This window comes from Cygnus olor, chromosome 2 (genome assembly GCF_009769625.2).
Source record: "Cygnus olor isolate bCygOlo1 chromosome 2, bCygOlo1.pri.v2, whole genome shotgun sequence".
NCBI lineage: Eukaryota > Metazoa > Chordata > Aves > Anseriformes > Anatidae > Cygnus > Cygnus olor.
In genome coordinates, this window is record NC_049170.1 from 157886081 (window position 1) to 157897019 (window position 10939).

Below are 10939 nucleotides of genomic sequence, written 5' to 3' on the forward strand. Positions count from 1 at the left end.
TTAGAAAAAAAAAATAGTTCAATTTTGAATTCTTCAAGATTGATTAGAAATGCAATTGTGATTTAACTTCTGGGAGAAGAATTTCATGGATTAGAAATTTTTAAAGTCTATATTTAGTAATGTAAGCAAGTTATGCACTCCCACCCACAAAATCATTCAACATTCTACAGCCCACAGTGCAGCTCAGTGCAGCTCAGATTTATAGTGAGAAAATATATTTTTTATAGCGGAAAACTGTCAAACAGGGCTTTAATGAGCTTTGTAAAACACATAAGAGAAAAGAGAAGAGCTGAAAGATGCCATGATATAGTGCACCTTGACCAGATGTAAAGCAGGCAGATCAGAAGTCAGGGTAGGTGCAAAGGGAAAGTACGGTGACATTCATTCCTTGTTCAGAAAAAAATTATTAGTCAAAAATTCAACTCGGATGTTGTGCAGATGTTTCATATTTGTTGAAGAAAGAACATTTATCAATGCTTCCTTCATCTTCCTGCCCTGTGGCTTTTCCTATTATTGTCTGGTCTCAGTGGCCTGGCAGGAAAGTCTTTGGGAATATCTTCTTTGTCACATAAATTGTGTAGTACATTTGCTAGTAGTCTCAGAAAAATAATAGTACTAGGAGTATTTCATTTCACTGTATTTACGTAAGTCAATATTCTCTCCCTAAACACCATACCTGGCTTTTAATTCAGTTCCAGGAACCAGACTGTCCGCCTTCTTCTTGTTTATCTGTGAAAATATTGTTAGCCTGACAAAATCTTATTTCAGAAAGCATTAGACTGCTAAGCATATTTAAGCCTGCTAGTCAAGTTACACACCATTGCTACAGGTTGCTATTTAATTATGACTATTACTTTCATTTGTACAAATGACTCCAGAGAGATGTGGTTGCCCTCAGGGTCAGGCATCAGCCACAAAAAGCTTATATAGGGAGGTTGTCTTTGTCGTGAGTAGTATAGGGCAGGTTCATAACACTTGTGGATGAGATTTCAAAAGTGACAGGAGACATAAATTACCATTCTGCGCTCACAAAATTCAAAATTTCTTACATCTTTAGAGACTTGGAATGCTCAGTGTCTGGTGGAAGACCTACACAACATCAAGAGCACACCACAGACTGTGGTACACAGAAGACCTTAGCAGTGAGACCACCTCTTGAGACCTACATTCAGTATTTCCTCCATAGAGGAAAAGTCATATTTCATCAACTTACATTACAACTGTTTCCCAACCATTCTATGAAAGGGGGAAAAAAAATGTTGTAAAGTGTTCATCACCATATATTTGGAAATTCACAAATACATCTGGTTAGTACAAGAAACATCCTTTAGCACAAATGTTGTATCCATGGATATTCTTTGACAGAAAATTGTCTAAAAGATCAGACTCCAAAGGATATATATACATATATATGGTAGATAAAGACTAACACCAATATTTAAGCCCTGAAGAATATTTTACAGCTGGTAAATCTGCTGCTCAAGTAAGTCTCATAAGGAAGTTAGATTTATAATTACCACTTGCACATTATTGTGGTTGCATTGGCAGTTAACTGAACACCTGATCCACAGAAGCTAAAGCTAAGAGGAGTTACTTTGATGATCATGCCTAACCTCCAACATAGCACGTAATTTCACACAACTATAATAGCCAAAAACCAAAAATAGAAGAAATAACTATTCCTTCAAGTGCAAGACCTTGTTGCCAAATTAAAAGTGGAAATACCAACAGAACTTCAGATGAAGAGAGTTAAACACCACTATAGTCTAGTAGAAACTCATTCTTTATCCCTTCTGCATTTTAACTAGAAAATGAAACTAGGACTTAGTTACATTAAAAGAGAATTCTATATATTTTATGCCAAGCATTAAGAATATTTCACAATGGAGATTTTCAACAGCATATTAAAAAGTACTGAAATCACTCATATCAATTGGCTATGGTATAATTGAGCTCTATAAAGATTATTGAAATACTTCTGCAACTATAAGAAGTAGTATAAATAATAAGGTGAAATAAATCTTTCCACTTCCCACTCCAGATGAAGCAAACTTTGTAGCACCTGCTTCTGCATTTCTGCCATCTGAAAAAGATCATTCCAAAGAGACAAATCTGATCTATCCACAGATATAAGTGGTGTTTGTAAAAGGAAAATGAAAATATTTTCTTCACTTATAAGCCTTCAAAATTCCCCACTTTCTACTCATTCCTCACTACAAGTTTTTCCCTTGCATTTTCTCTTCAGAAGGATTTCCATGTATGAGCAGTAGTGCACTCCAATAACTACGTAAGACAGTCTTTGCCCCCACCCTCCAGTGGCTAATCTCTATTTCAGTTTCTGTTGAATGTCTCTTCCTAGGAAACAAAATTATGCAAGACCTCATTTGTTATCTCCTTGCTAATGAAGAATTATTCTCTTCTGCTCTGTCCTAAGCCATTTAGGATTTCTACAAACTAGGATTTCTTCTTCTTCTTCTTCTTCTTCTTCTTCTTCTTCTTCTTCTTCTTCTTCTCCTTCTTCTTCTTCTTCTCCTTCTTCTTCTTCTTCTTCTTCTTCTTCTTCTTCTTCTTCTCCTTCTTTATTATTATTATTATTATTATTATTATTAATAATAATAATAATAATTAGCTTTGATGTTAACTAAAAAGGATGTGATCAAGATTTGGGCCTGACAGAGCCAAATGGTGTATATCAGTCTACACACCAACAGATGTCTTTGTGAGGCTGACAAGGTTGTGATAGTTGTGACCATGGGCTTGGAAGGAGAATTCTCACTCTCTGAGATGCAGACTCATCCTTTCACTTCAGTGATGGCAAGGGCACTCAGTGACCTGACATATTGCAGTGCTAATATATTTCCATAAAGGACCCAGGCATCACCCCTGTAAAGCAATTACACCAGACACACACACAAAAATAACGGAGATTCTTTACACTCACAAATAAATGTCATAGTGGCCCTGAGAATTCAATACAAGGCCTGATATGCTCCCACAATCCAATATATTTCATTTACAAGCCAATATATTTCCCAATTTATAATCAATCTGTCATACACGTGAATCAATACAAATCATGAAAACACATATACATAACACACTTCACGTAATTGAATTTTGTGCTCCCTAGACTCTCATTACCTGCTCACAAACTGCTTGAAATAAACACCTCTTATTACTTTCAAGGTGCAAACACTACTGGGGACACCGGGCCAGTGCTGCACAACTTTCAAGTAAATGTATATTTAGAATCATAGTTCAAGAAGATGATGAACTTGGAAAACCTGACTGCAATTTGCAAACTGTTGCATTCTTCCAGTTATCCTTGCGTATCATTCATTATCCATGGAGAAAATGAAAGAATGTAGATTATTTAAACTGCAACAGTCTCCAGAGCTTAGGGTGTAGAAGAACGTATGGACATGCATGATTATATATGATGTAACCTTGAGCCACACCTGACTGTATCACACCCATGTGGATGTGGTCAGTATCTTTTAGCACACATTATATGTTGATCAACAATATTACTTCTATCAGGTTGTCCATGCAGATTTTGGCTGGGAAGGAAATAGATATTCTTAAAACAAACTGTCTTGGTCATTTGTCTCTAGAAAAAGTCATAGAGTGAGTAGGGTTGGAAAAGACCTCCAAGATCACCTGATCCCACTGTCCCCCTACCACCAATGTCACCCACTAAACCATGTCCCTAAGCACCACTTCCAACCTTTCCTTGACCACCCCCAGGGACAGTGACTCTACCACCTCTATGGGCAACCTGTCCCAATGCCTGACTGCTCTTTCTGAGAAGAAATGTCTCCTCATTTCCAATCTGAACCTCCCCTGGCACAACTTGAGGCCATTCCCTCTAGTCCTATCACCTGTGAGAAGAGGCCAAAAGAGTTCCAAGCAACTCCCCAGCAAAAACTTTGATGTTTTTAAATGAGGTTGTATGTCAGGTATTTTAGCCATGCATACAGATTTATTGAGAGTAGAAAATATTCAGTTCTCATTATCTGTAATCCCCATTTGAATTAATTTGTTTAATTATGATTGGCCTTTGATTGGAACAGTGACAAAAAAAAAAAAGCAATCATGTTGTAGCAAAGCTCTTTTGCTGCAAGTTAAAGATGAGGATAGATTTTACTGTTCATTTTTTTTTTTTTTTTTTCCACCTGCTGGATTAATTAAAAGAAACCCCTGTCCTCTTTGAGGTCATACCATGCACTTAAACATACCAGCTAAGAAGAACAGCTCATCTCAGAAATGGAACATATGCACCAGTAATTGAGAATTAAGCTGTTGTTATCCTCTGTTTTGTTTCTGTACCTGGGTACTGTATAAATGTACTATATAAATGAGAGACATTTTGAGGGATGTATATTTTTTCTTGTTATCGAGGCTTATTGAAGTTTTTCTCTTAATTACATGTTTTTTCCGTAGTATTTATTTATTGCATTGAGAAAAAAAGAAAAAAAAAGTTAAAAATCAGAGATATTAAAGATCCTTGTGACAGGTTTATGTTACATTTTTCCAAAAACTATTACATCACATTTATGTCTGTGTGGTTAGAAGCAGGTGACAATATGGGATTGACAAGTGTGGAAATTGAATTTCTCTGTCTAAAAACAGATACAGAGTAAGCAGCAACAGTGTAAGCTTCTTTCACAATGCTGAGCCTATGTGTTACTCATATGATGGTGACTGGGGCTTGAATCTGACATTATTGAGTTCCACACACATTTTGTTACCAATCCTTGCACCTCTTCAGGGTCATCTTTGGGTACATGCCATCTCTTTTGATTTGCAGCTTCTCCTACTCCATAGTAGAAGACATCAAAAGGAAGATCAGATTTATTCACCCTAATTTAATTTACACCCTTCACTTTTTCCTTGCAAGTACTCTGTTGGTGGACTTGAGGAATGAAATCTTGCCTCATTCTTGTGAATGTCATTTTGACTATCACTTGTTAAGCCTGTTCTGGCATCCCTGTTCTTTATATCCCCTGAGAGTAAGAGGCAGTAGTTTCTTTCTCTGCCTCTTTCAAAGGCTCCTAGAGTAAATTCCCAACCTGTTTGTAATCCTAAAATGCAATCTCAGCCACTCTTTATGGACTGAATTATTTCATTGCGTTGTCCTATGTCTTTGGAAGGGATCTATGAAAGCTTACTCAAAGGAGCTTGATTATCTACCCTCAAAACTTATTTTTATTTAAGCTGTACTTCACCATGATGACCATTCAGGAAGAAAAGAAAATTCAGAAAATATATTGCTGGTGTGCCACAGATTGATATCATCTCATCATTTTCTGGTTTCATTAGCACATTCCTTATTTTCTGTCTATAGTGGGTGGATCTCACTGCTGTTGTAACTTTAATAAAAGCAGGGACCATCTGTAATTGTCCATCCTTATCCCTGATTATTTTTCCCTAACAGTTCGGTAATAATTATAACAATAACATGATCAAGTGAGAAGAATAACTTTATTTGTTATAGCTTTTTTTAGTCATTGCTGTAGGATCCATTCCTGGTACTGGTAGCGTTCTAAGATATTTTGGCAGATTTACCAGCATTTAAAGTAAAACTTACAAGTTGTTTCCTGCAGCCACCTAAACTGAGTGTGTATAAAGGGGACTTCAGATCAGCAGGCACACTACTGGAATGAAATGGAAAACATTAACATCTTCTCCCCAGTACAAGAGAGACATGGAGCTCCTGGAATGAGTTCAGCAAAGGGCTACTAAAATGATTAATGGAGTGTAGCATCCCTCCTATGAGGTCCCTTCTAACTTCATTCTGTGATTCTGAGAAATAAGAGACAATGGAAGTCAAAGAAAATCTTTATGTTCTCACATGATGTTTAGTAACAGCAACCTGTTAATGGAACACACTGCAGAGTCTCATTGCCATGTGAGGTATGCAATGCTAAGATTCTGTTTGTGATCAAGACAGAAAATGAAAGGTTCCTCTATGGTCCATACACAGCCCATGTGTTTAAGCTCTTATTACAGTCAACAGAGAGCTAGAGTCCCATTTAATGACCCTAGGATAAATTTCTCCTAACCTTGCAGTAGACATTTACAAGCCAGTCACCTGAGAGTCTTTCCAGGTCCCAGATGTTCCATTCCACTCTGTTTTCTAGGCATTTACTTTCACATCAGTAAAACTTCTCTTTACTATTATACTTGCTGCATAATGCACAGGGAGGGAAATTTCTCTTTCAGCAATACTAGACTCCTTCTTACTCTGGAAAACCAAGAGAAAGTTTTGTCCTCCTCAAAATTACTGTACTGAAGGTTGCTGTTATTGCTGGAGCTACAGAAACACCAAGTGTCAATGAAGGCTAGGGCTTCATTCCTGAGGGTGTTGGATTTGAATGCAGAAAAGGGAGTCTGTAAATTAAAAGGTCATCTAGTTGACCAGCCCTGAACTGTGAAAATCAGAAATATCCGAGAATTTTCACCTCTCCTTATTTAAACGTCATTTTGTGTGCATTTTTGATGAAAATCCCTCAAAGAAATTTGGGGTGAGAAGTATTTTACATAAGCTCTAAATTCCCCATAATCTCAAGACAAAGACAGATGACCTCCATCTCCAGACTCAGTCTTTTTAAGCTTGTACTTTGCCAGTGAGAGTAAAGGAACCTACTGATAATATAAATTCATTTGGGATTGAGCCCACGTAGACCCTCATGTTAAATCAGAACCTACTCATGAAAGACAATCTTCTGAGAAGGAAATGGTAATTCATGTCTTTACGATAATAACCCAACACTGCATGTTCCATATTCACTCCTTGGCAGCAGTTATTTAAAGCCATCTCTCTAGCCTAAGAACAGGATGGCTAGTCCTCCTGGCTAAAGAATATTCTTGTCAAAAACGTTTCCCAACATTTTAGCCAGGTTTTGTGGCTGAGCTGGTTACATGACATCAGAAACAGATGAGTTAAATGTAAACAATGAATGTGGTAATGATAAAAAAAGATAAAAAAAAACATGCCTAGAAATGTGTCAAAGAGTGTTTTGGTGCCAAAACTACAGACTGTTTCTGATTTATTTTTTTTTTTCAGTAATGGTCTATGTTGAAATGCATGTGTTTTTATATTTTTTTCACTATCTACACAGGAGTTAAGGTGTTTAACAGTAGCTATAGCCAAAGTGCAAAGCCTAATCTCTGTCAGAGTTTGCAGCCTAAAAACTGACAATAAAGGTTCTGCAGCCCTTCCAAAATTGATTGTATATCTGGGAGAGAAAGTAGCACCTCATTTGTCCTTGTTCATTTCAATAAACTCAGAATTAGTCACACAATTTAGCCTAAGATTACGGCTTGTTCACTCATCATGGTTATGGCAGTAGTGGTTTTAGGGTATATTGAAACATATCTGATTAAATTACTTTGAAGTTTCTATTATAACCCTGTGAAACAACTACATATTCTTTTTGCTTAGCTTCTTAACCCCTTTGCTCACTGCGGCAAGCAGCAAAGAGCAGAGGGAGTTTTAAAGTAGTGACATTAGCTGCAATGAATCAGAGATTCAGGATAAAGTGTTTCTTGGAATTCAGAAGGTTTGTTTCACGCATTTGTGACTTGGTAGACCTTGAGATAGGGCTGTGTTTGGATGAGAAACTTCTTAGGGAGATCCAGAGGTAGGTAGTTTTACAGATCAGGAAGTCAATCAAGTCAAGTGTCTGACTGTGAGTAATGCAGAATTGCAGCACCAAGATTGTTCTGGTCTGGAGACATAAATGAGACATTAAGATTTTATTATTATTATTATTATTTTTTTTCTCGATGTGAAGGAAGATTTGCTGCAGTCTTTGCAAATATAGAATCACTGAATTTGGTACTCTGGCCAAATACAGGTATTTGCAGTTTACCATGCTTGGATTCTCTTTGAAATGTCAAATGGATATTATATTCTTCAGTATTTGGCTATTGAGAAATATCACTGTACACCAACAAACAGCCAGGAGGATACACATGCTAAGGTCACAGGTGAAAGCTTTCATATCTGGGCTGTAGATCTGGAACTGCAATCTATGAGCTGCCTGCCTTTAATATAGTAGACTTCTGATTAGCTCAGTTATCTGGACAGTTGGCAGAATTCCCTCCACAGCCCAAGGAAATTCTCTGAATTACAGAAAAACAGAACAAAGCAACAACAACAAAAGCACAAACAACAAAACAAAACAAAAATCTGTAAAAATAACTACTTGGGTTATAATACACTATGTAGTTGTGTCTTGGAAACCAAAAAGGAGAATTAGATGTTCTGATCTGAGTACTAAAGACTCTATTTTTGTAAAAAGTGTTGCTTAATTTAAAGGAGATGAGTAATTATTAAAATGACCCCATTCATATATGTCTTGAATATTTTTGTATGTTTTATGTAAGCTTTTCTTTCTTTTTTTTCTTTACATAATGTATTTTTTTAGTGAACATTTATTACTTGACAGTGTGGGATGGCACACTGTATTTAATTAAGGTGTCTAGAAGATATATATATCCCACCATACTGGGACCATTATTTTTCTTATTGTATATGTTGGGAAGCATTCTTATATTTTTCCAAACCATTGTCTTGATTTTGCCAACGCATGTCATGAAAATGAGAATGTCAAGCAGCCCTGAACTTGCTATGGAGAATGGAATAGAGTTCATGCTTTTGATGCCAAAAATAGTCAGGTTAATAAGCAAAGAGCAGCCTCAAATAGAAGTGAAAATCCAAATGGAAAACTTCTCAAAAAATATTTCATATAGCTCAGCTTTCAAAAACAAAAAGAAAAACAAAAAATAACACCATCACCACCAAAAAAACACTGTGGATGAAGTCAAAACATGACATCCTGGGAATGGTGTCAAGCTGAGGCAGAGGAGGTTTAGGCTAGACATCAGGGAGAGGTTCTTCACCGAGAGGGTGGTCGCACACTGGAACAGGCTCCCCAGGGAAGCAGTCGCTATACCAAGCCTGTCTGAATTTAAGAAGCATTTGGACTGTGCACTTAGTCACATGGTCTAAAATTTTGGGTAGACCTGTGTGGTGCCAGGAGTTGGACTCGATGATCCTTATGGGTCCTTTCCAACTCGGGATATTCTATGATTCTATGATCCTGCATTTTCTTTATTTTACCTTTGTTATAGAAAACAAGGCAAGAAATTTCTAATGTCTTCTGACTGAAGGCTCATCTCAGTTCCTGGAGATCAAAGTTGTTCATACTGCCATGTGAACAAACAGCAAACAGCTTTGTATCCATTGTAGCAATTTGGGAATTAGATATGCTAACCTCTTTTTGTCAAAGAGACTCTGGTCAAACATTTGACTTCTCTAACTTTCAACCTTCCCATCCCCAAAATAAACCTAATTTTACTTGCAGGTTTTCTAGGAAGTGTAATGACCTACCATGACAAGGTTTCAATGTATTTTAATTTTCAGCACCCTGAAGATTTATCATCAGCTTCTCAGAGAAGCAAGAAGCACGAGATGTCCTACATTATTACTGGAGACATCGTGTGACTAAACATACCTTTCTCAGTCATGTTTCTCTTGGAAAATGGCAAAAGCCACTGGCTAACTGAAGAGACTTTGGTGTCTGCTTTCCGATTTCTAGTAATAAAATACCCTTATTGCAGATTCTAAACCAAGAAATTAGAAATAATTTCTAAAGGTGAACTTCCGATGTTCTAAACAGAGTCTCTGCCTGTGAAGTCCAAAAGTGATACACCACTGTTTTTAGTCTGTTGGGACAACGGTAAAAATGAATCCCAAGAGTTGAACCTTCGTGAGTCCTCCGAGCTCTGAATCAGTAAGGCCAGTGCAATGCTTATTAGAGCAAAGAATTTTACTCAGCAAGTTAGGACATAAAACCTAATATTCTCAAAATTAGCATTATCAATTGAAAAAACTCTTGTTTAATTAGGAAAGAAAGAAAATAATTTTTGGGTATGGTTCTTTTTTTTTTTTTAGTTTGGGATGACTATGCTTCAGCTAGTATTTTCTTGAGTATCAATGGAGAGAGGAGTATCTTCAGAGGAAAACCCAATGCTAGAGAGAACAGAGTCACCCTCTTTCCAAAAACTAGAAAGGGAGCATGGAATGATTAGGATCCCCTTTGAGGTTTGTCCATTATGTATCTAACGATGGATTTATCTTCAGAAACAAACAAACTTATTTTTACTGAACTAATACAACAGAAGACATCTGGTCTTTGAAGAACAAGTCATTTCAAAAATAACATTGCTTCCTGGTAAATGTAGAATTAAAAAAACAGCTATTAATATCTAGATTTTTTTATCCTGAACCATTCGAAATGTCATCAAATGTTTCTCTCCAGCAACGTCAAAATGTGGAATGCAGCCTGATCAAATAACAATGTATTTCTCTTATAAAACATTTCTAGTCTTCTCCATCATGTGCCCTTCGTGGGACTCAGCATTGATTAGGAGCATAAGGCTGGACAAATTGCCAGTGTCATCAAATCCAGACCCAGTCATTGCAGACAACTACCTCATATCACCCTGTTGACAACTTTTCACATTCTGTCTCAAGGCATTTTTTTTCTACTATGCCTCTGATCAGAGGGTATCTTAGCATTTTACTGCTCCAGGGCTAAGAATCTTTTTCTGAAATTCTGCCTTACATTTATTCTTATCTTGATGCCCCTACATCTGTACTGTCCTTTAACAAGAGAATGGCTTTCCCTCCAGTGCGAATTAGATGGGGTAGTCAGCTAGGGACCAGAAATACTTTGAACTGAGTTAATATGGCCTGTGTTACTGTAACAGTCAGCTGAGATGAGCACAGCAAGGTCCTTCCTGACATGTAATTCTGAAACGAATTTTTGATTCTGAATTTGTCATTCCCCTACCTTCCGTTTGCAGAAGCAGATCCCTAATCCTTTGAAGATCTTGGGGAATATGTGACCAGAAGTTTTTAATTTCC